This window comes from Pinus tabuliformis, chromosome 7, assembly GCF_031772625.1.
Source record: "Pinus tabuliformis cultivar Carrire ecotype Pingquan chromosome 7, CPIR1, whole genome shotgun sequence".
Taxonomy (NCBI): Eukaryota; Viridiplantae; Streptophyta; class Pinopsida; order Pinales; family Pinaceae; genus Pinus; species Pinus tabuliformis.
In genome coordinates this window covers 1,764,342,089-1,764,365,347 of record NC_142293.1, presented here as the reverse complement: position 1 = coordinate 1,764,365,347, position 23,259 = coordinate 1,764,342,089, and the positions used below count along the sequence as shown (strand labels likewise).

The 23,259-nt window shown below is 36.7% G+C and overlaps 1 pseudogene; it reads right to left on the bottom strand.

Moving 5' to 3' along the window:
- Positions 1-6,861: 6,861 nt before the first annotated feature.
- On the bottom strand, positions 6,862-7,353 carry LOC149255408 (eukaryotic translation initiation factor 3 subunit E pseudogene; annotated as a pseudogene).
- Between the last annotated feature and the right edge of the window lie 15,906 nt (positions 7,354-23,259).

Genomic DNA, 23,259 nt, shown 5'->3' with positions numbered 1-23,259 from the left:
CTATGCTCTTTGTTGAAAGAACGCCATCTCTCTTTCCTTAGTAGCTAGGATTTTCATTGCAGAAAGGAGATTAAACAACTATTTAACATCTTAGATTGCATTTTAGGAATTGTACATCTACATCACGCGGTGAACCTGAAAGGAAAATTTCTTAAGCAAGATAAACTATAAAATAAATTTAATGAATCTAAAAATGCTTTGGAACCTAACGCACAACATCTAGAAGTCTAGGCTAGAGACATATTCCGGCGTCGTAAAGCCTGGTAACTCTTGTTTCCACTGTTGGTTGGGTGATTCCTCCACTTTGAGACGATAAGTGCTAGTACGGACTTGTTCTCCGACGTATCGTCGAGTATATTTTGGGAGACCACAATAGGCTTTATCCTTTATCCATAGGAAGCCGTGTCTGCCGCCCTATCGATTGCAATGAACTGAACATAACATTCGGAAAGATTGACTGCCCTACCGTAAAAAGTATTCTGCAGTTTTACAATTGGTTTGGTAATCCCTCTGTCTAGGTTTCAAGAGCAGTCCCTTTCGTTCCTTTTTAGACTCCTTAACGGAAAAGGTCCATCTGAGCACTTGTCACTTCAAACTCATTAAAAGTCGAAGGCGACTAAAGTCATATTTTGTTTTTTCTCGACTCTTAAAAATTGAAAAAACAAGTTGTGTCAAAGCGTCTAAAATTTATTTTAAACAAAATAATCATTACCTTTCCTACGTTGATCTTAAGTTGAGGAAAATGGAGTCCACCAACCAAGGAGTTCCCCTTGGAGGAAATCCTAGTCCCTTCTCCTCTTGGGGAGATGTTGGTGCACCCCATATGGCAACATTGTCTCTTCCGGGATTGACAATCGGCTTGCTCGTATGGCTGTTCTCGACTTCTGTCATTCAAAACACCGTAATTCCTGAAAAATCAAGTCAGCAACTAAACGATATTAGAGTTATCCCCTAACCCTCTACTTCGTCCAATTCTTCCTCTCCTCCTTCCTCTTCACTTGATGAAGCTGGTAAAGCCCAAAATCAAGTAACTAAGAAGAAGAAGGAGAAGAAGAAGAAAGAGAAGAAGAAGAAGGAGCCAAAGGTGAAAAGGGGCAACCAAGCATCGTCTAGCAAAAATCCACACACTGCACTGACCAGGCCTAAATCACCATGTGTCATTTGCAAAGGAGACCACTACCATCGAGATTTTCCTTCCATCCCTCGGATCTTAAGGGACTGGTCTCCTCGTTTGCACAATCCGGTGTCATCAACCTCTGACGATCACGTTGAGCATACACCGTCAACTAGTGAAAGTGAAGCCCCTGGACAAAAAGGAAAGTATAAATTTCCTTGTAAATTGTGTGAAAGCAATCACGCTGTCCACCATTGTCCCTTCTTAGATGAAGCTAAAAGAGTCTTGTACGACCGTCCGGTTTCACCGTTAGGGCTTCCTCCTGGATACAAGAAACTCTTGACGAGTCCGTCACTAGTTGAAAATCTGGCTGACACACCCTTGTGGTTGGCCGAAGCATCTATCATTGAAGATAAACCATCTGAATCCATACCAGACGAAATTCAAAAGGTCGAGGTGACAGTTGACCCGGTCGTGCCTTTAGACGATCAATCTTTAGATGATACAGTCACTGAAGAGAACAAGAACGACACCGTTCAAATTCTCTTTGTAAACACACACTCCGATGAACATGGGGGCAGTCTACCCATTCCTTTACCGTAGGAAGGAAGTTCGTCAAAGTCATACCTGGGCGTCTATTCGGTCCCACCTCCAAGAAACTTGGTTGTTTCCTTTGACTGGAATGTACTAGGCAGACCCCATTTACCGGCTAGTGTACCATTCTGAATCATCGCTCAAGTATATAGAATGGTTATGGCCGGTACCATCATAGATGAGGGGGCTTCTGTGAGTATCCTTTCCTCAACTTCTTGGAAAGCGCTTGGTTCGCCATCACTTTTGCCTGAGATGAGAAATCTAACAGGCTTTGACAAAGGAACCAGTCAACCGTTAGGGATCCTTCCTGATGTGCCGATAACATTGAGAAGCAAAACTGTTCACATGAATGTAATGGTAGTCCAAGGACCCCTGGATTATAATCTACTCCTTGGATGAGACTATATTTATTGCATGGGAGCCATTGTCTCCTCACTCTTCAGAGTAATGTGTTTTTTGCATGAAGGAAGAGTGGTCAAGCTCGTAGACCAACTTTCATTCCTCGGTTCACACATAGCAAATAGTCATATACCAACCCTAAATGGTATTTTCACACAAGGAATGTCTCATCAATCCCCATTCCATCCTCCTGATGAGCGTGAGTGATTTGGAGGGCATGACTGAAATCCAGGGGGCATGCACCCTGGCCTGTTTCGACAGGAAAACTTCCGGTATAGGGTAGGTTTCCGCGAAGGATATCTGACTAGTCTGACACACCCGTCCATTTAGGAAAAGGGGATTAGACTAGAATAAGATTCCCTCGTCAAAGTTATGTGAGTGGAGGCGTCTGCGCCACTCACCTTTGTCTATTTCGGTAGACATCGCCGAAGAAGTGTTTTGTTTGTGGCACAAATAGAACAATCTTTGGTAACCTGAAAAAGGTAGGCCTTTCCCGATAAAACAAATGTTTTGTCTGCAAATTGAGGGGTAACCTGAAAAGGTAGGCCTTTCCCGATAAAACAAATGTTTTGTCTACAAATTGAGGGGTAACCTTGAAACTCTAATTTCACTGTACCTGGGGGCATGCAAACCTTTTGGCATGCAAGCGAAGAGCGACCATTATTTTTAAATTTATAGGCCCTCTAACCCTTTAAACTCATAGGATTGGTCGTTTCCTAACTTGCATAAAGAAAGGATGTGGGGCAAAGCTTTGAAATAATTCCATTTTTATATGAGACATCCTTGTTATGGGACTGGATTAATCGAGTAGTTTTAACACGGAATTCAAGCTCGTTAAAAAATAAACATAAGCAATGAGCAAGTGTTTCCCCCAGCGTTTAAGCTCATTAAAAAATGAACCAATTTCCCGTAAATAACCATCGTGAATGTATTACTTCATCCTTTGAAGCCTTGGTCATGTTCTCATCATCGCCTCCACTCTGTTTTGGCCGATCATTCACCTCCACTTGATTGTTTACCCCTTTTGAGGAACAGCTGCGAAGAGTGATCTTGCTAGGCATCCTTGGGACACTGCCATGATTGGAAAATTCCAAACCTTACCTGGAATCAGCTGCTACCCGAATCTATCACTCGTTCCTCAAAAAACGAGTCTCCTTTAAGCTCTTTTCCACTGACTCGTAAAATATGAAAAGATTGCCGAGCCATTGGCCTCTCCAGCTCGTTAAAGTGACCGGAAGTGCTATCCCTCCTTTAGATTTTAATCTTTTTGGACCTGAGGGATTATTACATAAAACGATCGAGCGCTGGTCTTGTTCGGCTTGTTAAAATTACTGAAAATTCATCCCTTTTGTTAAACTCGTTAAAACCTAATAGAGACAAACTTCTCCATAACAGACAAGAACGAGTTTCACTATCGCTAGGCTCGTTCAAACATAGCGATGGGTTTGCCCTAAGGGAAAATTATAGAACAAGAATATGTTATCCTCCTCAAGCTTGACAAAAATAAAGATGTACTGGTCAGCAATGACTGGGGAAAAAATTGGGAAGAAAACTTGAAGAAACTTTGTTGGTAGCAAGTCGCTCTTGAACATGACACTTTCACTCTGCATCCGAGTCGGGTTGGGTTGTTCCATTCACTGGTCACATCACCATGGTTCCATCACACCATCCACATTTGGGGTTAATGCTACCAATCCATCATGTCAGTGTCGCTGATATGTTCAAGAGAAGTCACTCAGAGAATTCACCTGTGTCTCACCCACTATAATACAATTTCGCTCCATTCTTTCATGACCGCCACCCTGAACCATATATCACCAGATTGTTTTCACCTCCATTAAAATAATTTGCTCCGTTCTGTGTCATTGATGTGGGAATCACTAAGGCCCTCCTATGACAGATCGCTTCTTGTCAACATCAGCTCGTTATCCAAGAAGTCGATCTAGGAACAACCCTTTCAATACTTTGAAGCTTGCATGCCTCAATGGCAAGTTTCTCACTTCCGGCGACAGGTTTACATCAATGGCCTTCAACCGAAAGATTTTGCGTGGTGTTCGACGCCAATTCCCTTATTCGCACCACGTGAATTGTACTGCAGTACCTTGAGGATCATTATCATTATCGATGATTCCTCTCGTGCCTGTTAACAGCTTACATCATTGGCTAGTAATTAGGTGATGTCTTTCCATGTTCGACACTAGAACATCTCTCACATGGATCGACTTGTACTTTGAGTGAAGATCAAACGAGATTGAAGACCCTGGATCTAGTTTCATCCATCCGGTCTGTGATATATATTTAGGAAAATAAAGACATCAAATGTACATCATTGCTGCACAGATAATCATCCAATCTAAGGGATGATGGCTCTACCAAAATCATCAGTCTACACTCAGACGATTGTCTGTCCTATGTACCTGAAAATGAATTTATAAAGATGAGCATGGGAATGCCCGCCTCAGCTAGATCATGAAAATAAAATGAAGATAATGTATTGTATTGTATCTTATTACAGGTCGCCTCCCAGCTCGAAAAAACTTTGGATCCTCATGATAAAGCATTTCACCCGACATCAAAAAGATTAACGACCTCATGCTTTAGGGGGCAACTATTATAGACATTTTTGGGCACTGCAACCCCAAGCATAAATGTCCATAAACCAAGGGCTCCTAATTCCCTAAAGGTGTTGTTCCAACCCCTAGAAGAACAAGGTCAACTAATTACAGCATCTCCCAGAAGTTCTCCATGAAAAACTACTCAGAACTGGTCAAAACTGGACCATTTCACCTGCTCCATAGGCAAAGTGAGTTGCATCCCACCTAAATACACATAGTAAGTGTGATGCATGTCAAGAATCCCTTCTGTGGGGTGCGATGGGGGAGAAGGGACAAATGGCAGGGTCAATCCGCAAGGTGGAGAAGCATGTAATCTTCTAGAAAATTCTCGTGTGACACTTGCCTCTCTGAATTTGACCAGGGATGAGTAAGAGATCATCAATCTCCAAGTGGAATCAAGAACTATCAGAGGGAAGAAACTAATCAAATCTCAAAAGCTGACTCACCTCCCTTGCAGACATCTATATATGGATCCCTCATCCCAGAGATCCAGAGGCTGGAATTTTGTATCGTGTAAGGAAGTGCTGTTGGTTTCTTGGTGCAATATCATAGTGTTGGGTGACCTAAGATTTTCATGAGGTGAAGAAGGGGTTACTTGCTGAGAGGATGATGCTAGGTCAGAACAATCGGTTGTAATTCTCTTTGCTCTTTCTTGATTATCAATAAAGCTATTCAAGTTTTCCTCCATATTCTTGTATGATTGATTATTTATGCATTTGTATGGTCAATGTACATCTGATCCTATATTGTTTATGATAATAGATCTATGTTCTTGGATAGTGTTATGCTGCTTTGATTCTACATGTACTCTTTGAAGCTGGGTAGACAAGGAAGCGAGTGGCAAAGACCTAGCAAAAGAGAGAGGAATCGAGCAAGGAACCAAGCGCAAGGCAGAGGTTGGTCTCCTTATTCTTCTCTTATCTATTTCTCATAAAGGAAAACGAAAGTAGTTTTTAGTGTGTTTGTTTCTAAGGTAGATACCAACCTTAGTGGGATTAGTAGCTCTGCATAGACACTATTCCCAATAACACATACACATGTTTTTCATCACACACATACAACCACACATGACATATAACACCATGCAATACATGCGCCTACACCAACACCCAATGTACAACACAACATAATACATATACCCACATCCGGTGTACACCACCACAGAATAAATATGCCTACATCTAATGTATAACACAATATATATATGTCCACAGAGTACAACATAACAGATAAAATTGTCACAATACCCCAACTACACATGCGCATACATAGTACCACATGCCCTTAACACAACATGTATGACGTGCACAAAATACCACACGTACACTAGTACCATGTACAACATGTACATAGTACCACCTATACAACATGTGCACAACATCACATGTACATGACACCACCTGCACAACGTGTACACAACACCACAGGTACACTACACCACCTATACAATGTGCACATAATGTTAGATGATCCAAAAATAATTTATTATCATAGGTTATAAAATTGAAATAAAATAATTATTAATTTAAGAAATTAAATTAATAATTATTATTCTAGAATGATTAATTATTTAATGGAGACAATTAGAAATTAGTATATTGTTGTAACAAGATATGACTCTCCAAATGTGTCGTATCTTAGGCTCTATTTTAGGAGATTAGTTAGCTAGTTGGTTTGAATAGCATTTAATGTAAATGGACACTTGTTATTTAATAAGTGATCCATAATTAGAGGTAGTTAGGACATGAAGCTTATAAATAGCTCATTGCAAGAGTGTTTGGTTGTTCGGGTGTAAACTCTTGCAAAATCAATTATGTAATTTTTTTTTTCTGATTAATAAAATTACGTGTCTGAGGACACTTCTGCCATTATTGTGGTATCAGAGCTCCAGTAATGATGCAGTGGATGTGAGGAGGATATTCTAGCTCAACAAAGTCTTGGAAAACTCCATTAAACTGATCAGCAAATGATTGGTATGCAAATTGTCTTTTTCTTATTCAAAAGAAAAGAATTTATTCTATTTTATTGATTTTAGTTTTTTAAATCTGAAAATCAATTGTTGTATTATTATCAAAAATTGTTGTGCAATATCCCAATTTCGCATCAGAATCTCTGCTGCTAGCTTACCCCACAAGGTACTCAAACTCCTTTCACTGTTTGTACAAAAGTGCGATATTGGTATAAAAAGTCTGCTGCCCCTGAGTAGTTTCCGCATTTAAACTGAAACTTAGCATATTGGTATAGCGCATCTATCTGGTTAGGTCCAATCTGGTACCGATCACTCAACATCTGGAAATTATATTTCTTATCAGAATGAAGCTCCTGAACAAGTGATAGATTATGTAGAAAACTAATCATTGGTGCAGCGATTTCTTCCAATGACTTTACTCTTGCAACTACTGCAAGGCAACTGTCTGTCATTTCTTGTGGAACGTCTTCGGTGCAGTAAAGGCTCTTGTGGATGTCCATGGCGTAGTCGACCATATTGGTCTTGCTGAGAAGGTCGATCCTCGACTTGAGAATTTGTTCATCTGGATAGATTTGTTTCTCCTGCAGAAACTCCAGAAGAGGGAAAACTAAATGGCGGTCCAGATGGGGAGCAATTTTCGATGTTAGATCGTTCTCCACCATTGCTGCAGTTGCTTCCTGACACAAGGGTTTCAGATGATTTCGAATTTAGACAGCAAAGAGAAACTTGAGATATTCAAGGCCAGTCTCCTCATTCTTCAGTTGCTCAGCAAGCAAGTGATTGGATAGCTTCTGCTAAAAAAAAACAGGTCCACCTGTGTTGGAGTGGCGGCCTGCGTGTGGTACAACAAATCAATGCCTTCCTTTCTGAATTGATTCTGCATTTGGACCGTATTTTGCAAATTGCACAACAATATCCCTTCCATCAACGTTTCTCCCATCAAGCCTCTCGATCGCCTTCTCTGCCTCGTCAATGTATTTGTAGCGGACAAAAGAAAATTCTCTAGAATGACCAGTCCTCCTATCATCTGCAGTTGTACAAAAAGTGATGTTCAGAACCAACAAAGAATAACTATCTTTGATGTCTGGAGGACCCGATCTACCGAAATGAGACATATTCTCAGGAGTTTATAGAAACAAGAATGAAGGGTTTGAGGTCTTAAACCCTCTCCTAACTCACTGCCAGAAAAATACGAAAACAAAAAGGCTTTTGGGCTTATCAACTTCACCGAGGTTTTTCTGCACACAACAGTTGTTGTCAATAGCTGAACAACTCGGAATTTTGTAACTTGGAGTAATAAGGAGATACTATATTTGGTAATTTTTCATTTTTTATTTTGGAGAGATCTGGCGAGTTTTAGAATTTTGGGAATTTATTTTTTTTTTGGAGTAAAAAGGTCATTTGTAAATTTTTTGGAGTAATAAGGAGATTTTATTTGTAATTTTTTATTTGGTGGGATCATTACATTGTAACTCAAAGTAATTTTACTTTGAGGGGGGGTAAATTTTTATTTTTTTTTCTACCAGATTGTGCAAAAGCACCATTGTAAAAAGTCAAATTTTGAAAGTTGCCTTATAAAAATTTGAGAAATTGGCTAGAGCCAAGTGCAAAGCTCAGTCAATTTTCTCCTGTTTTGACGACTATTCGAGGGTCAAGGCCAAGCCCCAATAGATCGTGTTTTTGCGTGTTGTGTTGACTATCTTTTCATTCTGTTCTGATTCTTGGTGCGACGCTACAATGCTAAAATGTCTAAGTTGATTAATTTGTTTTCTGATTCCGACAAACTAGAAGGCACCAAATCTTATAAAACATGGCATTGACTCATCGAAAGCACACTCATTTACAATGAATTATGGCAGGGAATATGTGATGGAGATGTTAAGCCGAATAATCCCACAGATGCAGCTGCACTAGCAAAATGGGAAATCAAGAATGCTAAAGCCTTAGCTCTTATTAAATCTTCTGTGAATGATGAAATGTATGTCCATATAGAAAATGCTTTAGATTCATGGACTGCTTTGAAAACTTTTAAGGACCTCTTTTATACTCAGCCTGAATCAAAGAAAGTCGATCTACAATTAAAATTGTTGCAACAAAAATTAACTGAAGGCGGTGATGTTCTTGAATATCTCTCAAGACTTAAGAATATCAGGCAAGAAATTATTAATGCTGGTTTTCCCGCAATTGGTGATAGCTTTATGGTCACAATTGTAATTGCTGGGCTTCCTTCTTCCTATACACATTTTTTAGAGACTCTACAAGTAACTGGGAAACTAGAAAAACTAAAGTTTGATGAACTTTGTGAAATGTTGAGTCAACATGATAAAACTTTTGGGAAGAAGAAGAAAGTTGGTGAAGATGTTTTTCTCACAGAAGCCAGCACTAGTAAGCCATCAGCAGATAGTTCTCGAGGACGAGGCAGAGGGAATCAGAATCAAGCAGCACATAATCGAGGTCGAAACCAAAGCATAGGCAAAAATTTTAACAGAGGAGGAAGAAATAATTTTCAAGGTAGAGGAAACAACCAAGGAAGAGGCAATTTTCAAGGACAAGGATATAATAATCAAGGTAGAGGACAATCTCAAAATAGAGGTCAAAGCAGAGGCAGAGGAAAATCTTCAGGAAGAGGAAGAGACTTAAGTAAAATTGTGTGTCGAAGATGTAACAAAGTTGGCCATTATGCTGAAGATTGTTGAACTTCACTTAATAAAATTCCCAAGTTTCAGCAGCATTCAACACAATTTGCAAATGATCAAGATGAAGATAACTCAGAATATGTTTTTACTTCCTCACCAGCATCACAAATTTCATCCCATCTTAGAAGTGACTATGAAGATGCCTGGATCTTGGATTCCGGGGCAACTCAGCACATGACTTGTCGACGTGATTTTTTCTGGAATTTTCAAGATTGCCAACTTAATTCCATTTTTCTTGCTGATGATACAAAACATACTCCTTATGGAAAAGGAGTAGTAAAAGTTTTTCTCCCTGGTATTGGAGAAAAAATGATTTCCAATGTATGGTATGTACCCAGTTTCAAGAAAAATTTGCTTTCTTTAGTCACGATTCGACAAGAAGGACATCAGGTGATTATGGAAGATGGTTTAGTGAAGATTAATTCAGTGAAACAGAACTTGAAAACAGTCATGACAGGTTATGAAGATGGAAAACTGTTACGGATGAAAGGGACAGTTATTCCAAGGCATTTTGATTTTGCAGGGGCAGTGACTACAAGTATTTCACCTATAAGACTATGGCATGTAAGATATGGACATTTGAATTTTGAGAGTCTTTCTCAATTGCAGAAACAACGAATGGTTAAAGGACTTCCCACATTCAAAAGGGAAAATGCAAAATGTGAAGCTTGCATTTATGGCAAACAAAATCGAGAAAGTTTTCCAACAAGTTCATGGCGTGCAAACAGGCGGCTACAACTAGTTCACAGTGATGTTTGTGGTCCACTACAAACTTCATTTGGTGGTTGCAAATATTTCTTACTATTCATTGATGATTTCAGCAGAATGACTTGGGTTTACTTCTTGATGAACAAGTCAGAAGCATTTGATAAATTAAAAAATTTTCGCCAACTTGTTGAAAATGAAGTCAGAGAAAAGATAGGTACTCTTAGGACAGATAATGGGGGAGAATTCACTTCGAATGAATTCAAAACTTATTGCAGTGAAAATGGCATAAGACGACATCTTACTAATGTTTACACTCCACAACAAAATGGAGTAGTCGAAAGAATGAATCGCACTTTGTTAGGAATGGCGAGATCCATGTTAACATTCAAGAGGTTAAGTCCAACATATTGGGCGGAAGCAATACATACAACTGTCTACTTAAGAAACAGATCTCCAACTGCTTCTTTAGACGAAATCACACCTTATGAAGCTTGGTTTGGTTTCAAACCTCGAGTTAAACATCTTAGAGTTTCTGGGTCAGTGTGTTATGCCTTAGTTCCGAAAGAAAAACGAACTAAGCTTGACTGAAGAAGTTTAAAATGCACAATGATTGGCTATTCTGATGAGAAGAAAGGGTATCGTCTTTTGACCAATGGAAAATTCATTGTGAGCAGGGATGTCATTTTTGATGAAACAGAGAGTAAGAGTGCTGAAGAAATTGAAAATCTTCTTCACAAGTTAGAAACCAAAGGAAGTAAAAGAAATGGAAAAATGCAAAGTCAACCAACTTCACCAAATTGGTATGAACTAGATTTTCCTTCCTCTGACGATGAGTCATCCAGTCCATCTACATCAACAACATCATCTGGGTCTTCTAGCAGTTCATTCGCATCTCCAAGCAGCAATAGTTCTTCTGACAGTGATTCTCCACATTCTTCACCTGAACGACGAACATCAGTTTATATTAATCCTCTTTACAATGATGGGGACTTTACAGAAGCGTAAAGAAGTGAGCACCAACTTCCGAAATGGGCAGTTCAACTTTTGAAAGATGTAAAGCCTGATGAACAGAATAAAACTGGCACCAGAAGGGCACATAGAAGTGAAGGCAATTTTGCCTTGATAGCAAATGATTTTACTGAACCTTCCACATAGAAAGAAGCAGTAAAACATAAAGAATGGCAACAGGCTATGGTTGAAGAATATCAAGTAGTAATTGATAACAACACTTGGAAACTTGTTGATTGTCGAACAAATGTTTAACCCATAGGATGTAAATGGGTTTACAGAATTACGTATAATCAGAAGGGTGAACTTGAAAAGTATAAAGCATGACTTGTTGCAAAGGGTTTTGCGCAGCAGGAAGGCATTGATTATGAAGAAACTTTTGCTCCAACAGCAAAATGGAACACCATCTGAGTAACACTTGCATTGGCCGCTCAAAAAGGATGGAAAGTTCATCAAATGGATGTGAAAAGTGCTTTTCTCAACAGGGATTTACAGGAGGAAGTGTATATGACCCAACCACCAGGTTTTGAAGTTGAACGACAAGAACATAAAGTCTGCAAATTGATCAAGGCTTTATATGGATTAAAACAAGCTCCCCGAGCTTGGTATGCAAAGATGGATGAATACCTTAAGAAAGTTGGTTTTCAACGAAGTGAATCTGATGATACTTTGTATGTGCGACAATAGCGAAAATATCTGGTAATTCTTGTTATGTATGTAGATGATTTGATCATTACTGGCAACCATGATGATCATATTGCACAGGTGAAAAAGGAGTTACATGCAGGTTTTAAGATGACAGATTTGGGATTACTTCACTACTATCTTGGAGTTGAAGTCTTCCAACGTCCACATCATATTTTCATTTCTCAGAGTAAGTATGCCGCAGAGGTTCTTCAGCGATTTGGCATGCAAGATTGCAAGCCCGTTCTCACCCCCATGGAGCAAAACTTGAAACTTTCAAAATTTGAAAGGGGGGAAAAGGTGGACAGTACAAATTACAGATAGTTGATTGGCAGCTTGATTTATTTGACAAATACTCGTCCTGATCTATCTTATGCAGTTAGTATTCTTTCACATTTTATGCAGGAACCATGAGACAACCACTGGAATGCAGCCAAAAGAGTTCTTCGATATATCTAAGGAACAAAAGATTTTGGTCTTCTTTACACAAAGACTAAAAATTTTGTACTTGGTGGATATTCTGATGCCGACTTTGCTGGGAGTATTGATGATCGAGCATCAACATCAGGTTATTTAATGAATACGGGGTCAGTAGCAGTATCTTGGAGTTGTAAGAAACAAGCTACAGTGGCCACCTCTTCAGCAGAAGCAGAGTACATTTCAGCATGGGAAGCAGCATGCGAAATTGTTTGGTTGCACAGAATTTTGCAGGACTTGGGCATTTCTCAGGCAGAAGCTACATCATTATTCATTGACAGCCAGTCAGCCATCAAACTTGCCAAGAACCCAGTTTTTCATTCAAAGACAAAGCATGTGGACACCAAGTATCATCATATCAGATCTCTCATTGCCAAAGATGTCCTCAAGCCAATTTATTGTCCTTCCGAAGATCAGATCTCCGAAATTTTCACGAAACCGCTTGGCAGAATAAAATTTACTAAGTTCAGGGATGAACTTGGTATCTGTTGTAATGTATCTTTGGATCATAGGGGGGAATGTTAGATGATCCAAAAATAATTTATTATCATAGGTTATAAAATTGAAATAAAATAATTATTAATTTAAGAAATTAAATTAATAATTATTATTCTAGAATGATTAATTATTTAATGGAGACAATTAGAAATTAGTATATTGTTGTAACAAGATATGACTCTCCAAATGTGTCGTATCTTAGGCTCTATTTTAGGAGATTAGTTAGCTAGTTGGTTTGAATAGCATTTAAAGTAAATGGACACTTGTTATTTAATAAGTGATCCATAATTAGAGGTAGTTAGGACATAGAGCTTATAAATAGCTCATTGCAAGAGTGTTTGGTTGTTCGGGTGTAAAATCTTGCAAAATCAATTATGTAATTGTTTTTTTTTCTGATTAATAAAATTACATGTCTGAGGACACTTCTGCCATTACATAATGCCACATGTACACACTACTACATGCACGACATGTACATGACACCACATGTACACAACATCACATGCATGACATGTCCACAACACGACGTGCGTGCAACACGACATGTACAACATGTATACGACACTAAATGCTCACAACACCACTTGTCCAATCATGCACAACAACATATGTACATATCACCATATGTACAACATGCACACAACACCATATGTACATAACACTATGTATACAACATGTACATAGCACCCTATGTACACAACACTGCATATCCTAGATGTGCATACCATCATATGCACACAACGCCACATATCCATCATGAACATAGTACAATATGTAAACAACATTGCATATCCAACATGTGCATAACACCATCTATACCGAGGAGTGCATATGCAACATTCACACAACACTATATGTACCACCATGTAAATAACATTGCATAAACAACATGTACACACATTATATATACACAACATCACATGCACACAACATCACATATGAAACATGTATAACATATACAACATATGCACCATAGTATTAGCACACTTCCATAACCACACTGTCCCTAACAAGAAACATTGCTTCTAGTGCCTTATCCATGGTTGTCCGAGCATGACGCAGATTAAAAAGCTTTCATTTAACTGATGTATCCCTCAAAGCTACATGTCATAACATAAATATAGGCATAATACAAGCATATAATATCAATTCATATCCACATGATACCGACCTTGTATATTTGTCATGAATACTCTCCCACTTGATTCCTCATGAACCAAGAATCTCTTCATTCCATTCACACGCATAAGTAATCACTCCTCTAGAAGAATGATCCCTCACAACCCTGTCGGATAATGACATAAATAGGTATATACATAAATACATATATATAGATGTTAACATAAAATAGCCATGATCTTGTTAGAGAACGATATACATACACATATACATACATATATAAAGATCAACATAATCATGATGAAAACATAATTTCTAGATAGCATAAGGTCAAGGTTAAGAGAACTATCTTTATCTGTTCACACCAAGTAGAACATTCAAAACAATCATTCCCAACATAGCCAAGGCATATGACGCCTCATATCCATTTACTTCACCCCTCCTCTTAACTTTCTCATGTTTGTGATGCCACCATGCATTTACACTAATGGACCCAACCAACTTAGCTGACTGTCATGCTATTTCCTTCAACTAGCCTTATACATGCATCATTTTCATCTTAGTATTACACCACTTGTTGAAGTTCATTTGGCTCTCCCTGAACTCCACTAAATTTCCTCTTTCCCAACAAATTCCCAAGAATAAGAAGAAAACCATGATAACCAATAACAATACAACATCACAAAAAAAGTGGCATGATCATGCACTAAACATAACAAACCTACAAATCAGGTGCAAGAAAATCACAAAAGACAAAAAGTGAAAGACTAACCACAGACACCATGACTCAATCCCCATGGTTTGTAGTTCTTCAAAGGGAAATATCAACTTGAGACTTCTTCAAGATTTCATGGAAATCTCCTTTTCCATGCAATCCCTTGCATCATAGTCCCATAAACACATACTTTTTAGTGCTTAAATAAACATAAAAATATACTAGTTACCTTATCTTGTTGTTCCAAACACATTGCCTTGTGAATGAACACGTCCATGCCATCTCTCAAGGGACTCCAATTCCCTTGACACATCCACCTATAAGTAACAACTTGTTGATGTACCTATGAAGTAGATGTTCATGAATATAGCATATATCTGCATAATGTCAGACAAAATCAACGTTAAGAAGATTTCCTATATGCAAGAACTCATTCATTTGGAATTTGGGTTTCTAAACATAGCCAAAGTAATTCTTTTCCAATTCCTTTCTTTTACCATTTTACCTTGTTTCAATCGAGGCTTACTATGTACTACCACATGAACCAATTGTTAGTTATATAAACACATCGATTGTTACAGTCTTCTCATGGTAATACCAAGCATGTTTCATACAAATTTTTACACATGTCAACCACATGTTCCAAATATCAAGACAATCATATCTATCACTTTGAAATCAACCTTTACCAAGACTAAAAATCATGTCATAATTCATAGTCAAATCATAGTCATTAGACATAATACTAGAACTATCACCTATTACACTCAAGTACATGTAAACTACCTCAACACATATGTGTTAGCACAAACATCTTAAAACAAGATCATTCCTTCATGCAATCCTATAGACTCATACTCATATCATGCAATAAATCAAACATTCAACAAACTATAAAAATACCATGTTAGATAAATCAACTAGATGACATAATAGACACCAAACACTCAAAAACCAAATAGACGACGTAATCAATAATGAAGCACCAAGTATACTACGTAAGAAAACTCATACCTTAGTGTATCTCAGGGGAGGCTATCTTGTCTGCACAATCAATCTTGTTTAGCACAATATAACTTTACAACACATCATCTGAAGCATAGATAATATGATGCCATCCATAACAGTAACTAACTAACATGTTAACATCATAAGCTCATAAACATTGGTTGTCCATGCATAAAAATCACATATGCAAAGTGGGTCTATATTAGTATGACATAATATCAAAACATATTAACTCATACATTAATTTCATAGCCCTAAACATCTGCATAGGAAAATCCAAATTAGTATGATACATGTGAAACATCAAGATATTAATGCTATAACCCTAATCATCAAGCTAACTAACGTATAATAACAACAAGTTATATATCATGCTCATCAACAACATAATATTCAAGTTATCCAACCTAAAACAACAATAGCAATGCACACAACCACAAATTATTATCATTCATGACTATATGAAACATGTACATATGACTACACCAATCAACTAGCATCTATGATATATGTAAACATAACGTCAAAAGACATGTACATAAACCTAATGTATATAACCCTAACGCATATAACAATCCATTAACCAACATACGTACATGCCCAACATCCAATATTGTATAACAACATGCTCTTGCCTTGAGGTCGAATGCTGCAACTTCACTTTAATGATCTGAATCTCCCACTCTATCTCAACCAAAACATTAGTGTCATAACATACCAATAGAATCATGATGACCTAATTTCATACAATTACCTCATGCATAACAACATATAGACACTCACATGCATAACAAATGCATGTACAACCATACACTCTTCACGACACATTCCACAACATTACCACCAATCTTCACATGGAGACATCACTGCAACCATGATCAACACCATGAAAATGCAATAAGCACATGGAATACAAGCATAAGGAAGACCTATGCAACTGACATGAATGCATGACAAACACATTCACCTAAGGATATTACAACCATGCTCTAACACCACTTTGTAACACCCTCCTCCCACATCTACCCAGGTAACTGACCAACTGGGGTAAACATGCGATGAGAGGCTACTATGATATGATTCAAACTCCTTTGTGACCTTAAGGAAATGGAACTGGTGAAAACACATCAACCATACCTTCTACATCAACAACAACACCCCCATGAGACATCCCTACCACTCAGGCATCTTGCCCCTGGGTCCCAATGACCTTTTAGACCTCTTGACCTCTCAATGTTCTCATGCTATGGGCATGCTAGTGTTCAGGGACCTTTGGATGGTCTCACAATCCTACATGCCTACGTATAAGGAATTTTCCCGGTAGACCTATGCCAATGTCTGTGGAATTTAAGGCACTTTCCTAGACCACAATTCTATCCATTTCCCAGAACATGTTGTAACTTAAAAAATCCATAAAGGACATGATGAAAAGACTATTAAACCAAATATCAACCTCAAGACTATGCCTGACCATCCCGAACCAAGACTTGCATTTTATCAAACACTTGGCATCAATGAAATCTACAAGTATAACATACAAGACACAACATGAATGACTGAAAACTTTTATGAAACATGAAAAAGAGGAACGCCAACTTCTCCCTTGAACTATTACAACATCAATTAGGTCTTTCATCCATCATTTAATAATTACAAGTAAATACATGAAATAACCATGACATGAACCAATCAATTAACAATGCTTATAACCAACATAAAATCGTGGAAATAATAGTGAGATAACAACCATTAAATCCACATATAAAAAATTATGAAAGAGAACTTAGATATTATTAATCATAGGAAAATATGACCAGGTTCGGGACTTCCACGTACCAACCGGCCATAGACATGGCTGAACCAAATATTTCTATCAGGAAGTCAACATTGTGCCATATTCCAAGTGTGAATGTGGGATTTCATGGACAAACCAATCAAAAAACAACCAAGGGAATCTAGAGGTTAAACCACCTCCACCCTCACCAAACCATGATCACACCAAAATCGGTGCGTTGATCACAAAACCAAACCAAACTTGGAATGCCATCTAGAATTCATCACTATTCTTGAGGAATTTTCCATCTTCTTCTCTCTCAGGTTTTATTGCAGTATAATCACAGATCACTAGGCCCTAAACCGAGACTAGCCTCTTAGGATTTACCGCAATCTAAACATGGATCACTAGGCCCTAAACTGAGATTCCTCCCTCAAGCTTTACTGTGTATCCTGCCAAAAGTAGTAAATGGATTCATAGGCCGTTGGGAATGAACCTTGATACCACCTCCACCTTAGATTTTGAAACCGATCTGCAAATCGAAAGCTAAAAAACGAGAAAAACATGCCAACACACCATGCCATTCAAGAAAAGGCAAGGCTAGGTTGAAAGCCACTGTCATAAGGCGGCAAAACCATGTCACTCATAACCAGACAACCATACACCAACATCCCAAGACATGCATGTCAAAACCAACTAGGATATCACACATGCAAAATGTTACCTTCAAGTATTCCTACTGTAGTTGCTTAATTCTGCTCTTCCTTGTTTGATCATTGATTTGCTTCTTTTCCTTTCCTTGTCCTTCCCTTGTGTGCTTTTCCCTTCCTTGCTCCAAAACCAGAGCAAAATTTTGTGCCAAGAGCTTTCCAACTCATCCATGGAAACCATTTTATTAATGAGGCCTTTGTTTTCTTAATTTTTCATTATTTTCCTTCAATTTCCTCCTCACATGAAACCTATAATCTTTCACCTTACTTTTCTCCTAATTTCCTTTATTTTCATAAATAAATGTGCCAAAAATTCCTTTTTTCCTTTTAATACTTTTACATTTCCTTTTCTAATCTCCTTAGCCATAATAAATTGAAATTAACACCCACACTAGGATTTCCTATGCAATGTTCAACTTGGAATATGTGTCCCTTGTCGATGGTCTAATTTTTCCTTTCTTAACTTTATTACATGGAATTTTCACGACGAGTGTTACACACTATGACCAATTGTTGGTTTCTTGTCGAACTCATCTAGGACAAACATTTTCATATTTATTTCATTTGGTATATAAATTTTTCCTTTAAACAACAATAAATAATGGCTATTAATTTGGAAATCAACTTCTTCTTTCAATTTATGAGTTTTCTTTAATTGTTCTTTAATTTTCCATTTTACAAGTTTATTTCTTAATTAGTTAGATCATATCAATGAAATTTTGATAGTTTCCCAAGCTATAGCGAGAAAATTTCATGCAATATTACAGAGTGTGCACATGGATTTGGGGTGGTGTGAAGAGGTCTTTAATATATCCTCACTTAGATATTTATTGGATTTTCTCCATTTTGCACTAATTTTTGAATTTCCGAAAGCTTTTGGAATTATTTATTTATAATGTATTCATTTATAACATAAGTCATCTCACATCATTTTTGTGAGACAAGGGAATCTTGAAAAATTATCGAATGTTTGGTGAGAATCTAATATGTAAACTTGTATTCTATCCTTAAAAAAAAAAAAAATTTAATCGTTTTTATCACAGATAAATGTATTTTGATTTGAAGACAAGTTTGAACTCTCATTGGAAAGAGAGTATTTTATTACACTCTTAAGTTCTAAGAGCTAATTGTGTCAAGAATAATATAGAGAGCATCTTGGTGATGATTGTGTGCATGGATTGTCCCTGATTGTCTTAAAATTGGAATAAAAACATTTATGCTACAAATTGTGCTTGTGCACAATGGTTGATGGTTTCTTTTTGTGCTTGTGCACAATGGTTGATGGTTTCTTTTAGATGATTGATGATGGTATTTTATTTCTATTTTTAATGCTTAAATCTATATTTCAACTTATCAATTCATGATACACACGTGAAGTAAAAACAAGAGTGCCTTGATCATTCAATACTGTTATTTCATATAACAAGAGGACTAAGCGTTTCGTGTTCATCTACACTTGAAGAAGCATTGCCAAAAATTCAAAGGTCATAACTATTTATGGTGCATGTAAAATTTACTTCAATTGATCCATGTCAAGAGTATTTTCATAAGTTATGTGATCCATAAGCTTAAGTTCAACTACCTTTTTGGTTTATTAGTTTTTTGATCCATTAAAATTAAAGAATAAGTCTAATCCATTCAACCAAGTCATTAAATTGTATAAAGGATGAAGTTACTAGAAGCCTCATTATAATAAGTGTCGTGTTAGAAATTGAATAAGGAGAAAACGTTCATCCAACTATAATAATTGTAAATAGATAACTAGGGTGAATAATTGGTAGTACTCAATAGATTAATGTATTATGTGGAAAATGAAAGTAATTGAATACAAGTGAGCATGAAATCAAGTCATCTGAAAGTGAGTACAAGTGAGCATAATAATTACAAATCTAAAAAAGACAAAGGAAGTAATTATTTACAAAACAACAGCCAAGAAATTAAAGAACTACATGAATCCTTACATGACATTGATAATTGGGTTTTTAAATTAATATGGAAAATTAATTTGAAGTATAAAGTGATCAATTAACTTCAACTAAAATTAATTGAAAACGATAAGGAAATACTAAAAACACAAATTGAGAACATGGTTGAAGCAACTTGTGACACAAATGACATAATGTAAATGGTTGATGTTACTTTTTACACAAATTACCTAATGAAAATGAGTCATCTAGTAGCAAAAAGTGATATAATTAATGTTTATTTGTCATACAATGGAATCATTCATTTATGCTGAATTGACAAAGAAAAGTTTAGATGAATATACGTAAAAAGTGGAACGTATCAAAGCACAAAAAGATAACAAAAGTGGTATAAGTGAATGTGAAATTGAATTTATTTTGATATTAGACACAAAAGATTGATATTTTCAAAATGATTGTCATACCTTTGGAAGAATTGAAATTTAATAGGGATGTACATGGCTTATCATATAAAAAATATATTAGCTCTCATATTCGACTACTCCAAACTAGTTCACTTTGCTAGGGTTGAATTTATTACTAGAAATTTGAAGAGAAATATTCACATGTTGAAGAAAATATTCAAGTAGCTGTGATAAAAAAATTGGGAAATTTTTTGATGAGTGAAAGCATCATTATTATAAAGTTGGCCATATGGACTTGGAGTGCTTTAACCACCATATTTGTCTTCATTGTTGAAAACAAAACATCAAAAAAATTCCAAAAGAAAAAGAAGGATAAAAAGATAATAATTCATTTGGCTATATTAGTACTTGGCAATAGAAACCAATATTTTTCATAATTCTTACTATTGATATTTTGATATTAGACCTATGTAAAAAAATCACTTTACATTGATGAATTGAAAATGGTTAACGGTAGACTGAATCCACCACGTAACAATGATTACTGAAAAATGGTTAGTGGTCATCCAGGGCAACTGAATGTAATGATAAAAAGGATATTGAAGAAAAGAAAATTAACATGTGAAGAAAATATAATATATTAAAATTAACTTAAATAAATTTAGCTCTCTTTTACCAATGGAAATAAAATTTCCATAACAACGCCTTGTCTCAGTCACTACATTATAGTCAAAATGGATAGCCATCTAATCATTTGATAATAATCCATAGTTGTTATTTCACCTTGTTTATAATCCTAAATGTAAAAAAGGTGACTAACATGTCTATAAGAAATTATTACAAGGACATAAATAAAATGAGACTTATAATCTAGTAAACCATAAGTGTTTCGTTATCTTTTTATTATCATAAATATAATAAAGATGGGGGCTAAAATAGTAAAAATTATTTAAAAGTCAAATTAAAAAAATGAAGCATAATTCTATTTGTCAGAAATTATTAAACCTATATTCCGTTTAAATTTTAGACCTTCCATTATCAATTGGGTGTATGTAACCAGCCTTTCTCATATTTAACCAATTTCACTAACCTGTCAAGGTAAACATGACACAAAGATTTATGATGACATGACCCAAACTCCAAGCTTTAGTTATGGAAGTGGGGCCGACACTAATAACTCACACACATCCCTCAAGGCTTACAGGACATTTAGGGGCGAAGGAACCACCCAAGGTGACCAAAGCTTGAGCTAAAGCTAATTTTCTCTCACATAATATCCCAAATACATGCACAATCCTATAAGGGTGTAGTTACAGGGTTCCAACTACATGCATGACATTGCTTCTATGTGGTTATGGCCCAAAAATTTCAGTTCAGACGATGTGGTCCTGAAATATTAGCCACAATTACATGCCAGTATTTAGACCATTATCGAAAACTGTCTGAGACTTTCTATAATCATTACTAACATAAGGAAAAAGATAAACATTCGAACTTGAGACAAGAACTTCACCTAGACTTCCTAGAACACACTAGACATTTTGTCAAACACATAGAAACCAGGTAAGCTATAGGTCATGCATGGATATCTAATAATAATGCCCTAATATTCATTAGAGAGTGACCAAGAAAGATCTATGCCCTCTCTACATAATTGCAACCACAATTGTTAGGCATGCATTCATCTACCATTCATATATTCATAAAAAATGTCAAGAGCCATAGATAATATACATTATATAACCAAACTATAAAAATAAAATAACCAACATAGAAAGCATGGAAAATCATCCATAATGTCACCAACATAATGCTACAAATGATCATAGATAACAATAAATAAATGTCTCATGTTAGCATAGAAATTCACCAACCAAGTCAAGGACTTCCACATACCACTTGACCATAGATTGGGCTGAACTAAATCTCTCTTTTATCCAATCAGCACCATGCCATATTCCAAGGAAAAATGTGAGGTCTCATGGAATAAACCAAAAAAAAAAACAAAAACAAGGCTTACAGAGGCCAAACGACCTCAACCCTCAACCATAATGATTCCACTTCTAAGGTTGGACATCATTGATAACCAACTAGATGAGTATCTAACCATGTTTTCTAGGTATCCAAGAACTAATAACTCAACCCACAACATTCCATGACTCCAGATCATTTGTCCAACCCAGCTTCAAGGACTAGTATCTCAACCCACCAAGGGGTCTAGATTGTTTTTCCGAACCTAGGCTCGAGGACTAGTAACTCAACCCAAGTTGTTCCAAGGGCTATAGAGCATTTGTTCCAACCCAAAGCCATAAGAAACCTTAGCACCAATAATAATAAAAAGTGGAAAACCCACAACACCATGGCTATCAAAGAAATCTAAAGGCAAGGCCAAACCACTGTCAATCTGGGAAATACTCCATGCCAATGAGAACATATAACCATAAAATCACATGCATATACCATGCCTCCAGAAATCAATAAGGAAATCACACATACAACATTTTACTTAGCAAGAAATCCAGTTGTATTTGCTGATCCAACTACTCCCTTATGCTTTCATGTTTTCCTTTGCCTTCTTTCTCCAAATCGAGGTGAATACTAAGGTGCTCCCAACATGCTCCAAGAATGCTTTAAGTTTGCAAGAGTATGAGAGAACAAAGATAAACAGACAAAAGGCTCCACTGAAAAAAGCTAGCAAGTGATCCTTAGAAGCCCCTTTATCATTGAGGCCTCTATTTTCTTCATTTTTCCCCTTTTTCCTTCAATTCACCTCTCATGAAAATTTGTGACTCTTCACCTTCTTTTTCTCCTATTTTCCTTTATTTTCATAATTATATGCTAA